This window comes from Dendrobium catenatum, unplaced genomic scaffold, assembly GCF_001605985.2.
Source record: "Dendrobium catenatum unplaced genomic scaffold, ASM160598v2 fragScaff_scaffold_249, whole genome shotgun sequence".
In the NCBI taxonomy this organism is placed as follows: domain Eukaryota; kingdom Viridiplantae; phylum Streptophyta; class Magnoliopsida; order Asparagales; family Orchidaceae; genus Dendrobium; species Dendrobium catenatum.
The window spans coordinates 92,030-92,932 of NW_021318711.1; the positions used below are offsets into that span (position 1 = coordinate 92,030).

A 903-nucleotide genomic window follows, 5' to 3' on the forward strand; every position below is an offset into this window, starting at 1 on the left:
ATTTAAAATTTTTTATTTACTTTTAATTAATTAGAAATCTTCAACATAGGTCAGGAGGGATCTAAAATGATGATTATAAAGTTTAGAGACATTTGGTATTTTATTAATAATTTTGATTATTTATTTATTTCTTTTCCTCTAATAAATATTTTTTTTATTTTTATATTTTATGATTAAGCTTTTATTTTTCTTTGACTATAAATTAAATTTATTATTGATTGCACTTTACTCTACATTTTTTTTATTTTCTTTGAATTTGTAATGAATTAACAAAATTCCTAGGTCATTAATGTATATGAAATTAGTGTTTGCTAATTGATTGACCAAATGAAATCTACTTGTCTTTAAATTTGAACCCAAAGTCAATTATGATTTAATGTTCAAGCTCAAGCAAATTGAACTCATCAAAGTCAGTTATTATTTGTGTGTTCGTTGAAAGGAGAGACGGTTGGCATCTCCCCAAACAGGGACGGTAATGACTTTCGGGCTTTTATGTTACTGTTCACATGCGGTTAAGGCTACTCGCTTCGGCGGATCTTACCCCAAATTTTTGGTTTTCTGTTATAGACTATTCAAGAACGCTTTGCCTTCTTATCAGTTCCTTACTCATAGAAGATTACAAGAAGATGAAATATGTCCCAGATGTGCTTCAGGGACTGAAGATACCGAACACATTCTTGTGAAATGCCTAAAAATAAGAGAGGTAATTTCTTTACTGAATGTTTGGGGTTTTCATATTCAGGTGTTTGGAGGTTTTGAAGACTGTTACAAATGGTTTGATACAACATCCAAGGTTAATGGTATGTTTATTAACCTTTATTATAATGTTGTGTACCTTTCTTGGAAAGCTAGGAACAAAATGTTGCATGATGGAATTGTTGAAAGTGCTAACTTCATTGCTGC

At 30.0% G+C, this 903-nt stretch overlaps 1 non-coding gene across 1 annotated transcript; it reads left to right on the forward strand.

Moving 5' to 3' along the window:
* The first annotated feature begins 425 nt into the window (after positions 1 to 425).
* On the forward strand, positions 426 to 552 carry LOC114579257. Its single transcript, XR_003700167.1, has one exon. It is a non-coding gene; the product is annotated as a U6atac minor spliceosomal RNA (small nuclear RNA).
* Positions 553 to 903: the final 351 nt, after the last annotated feature.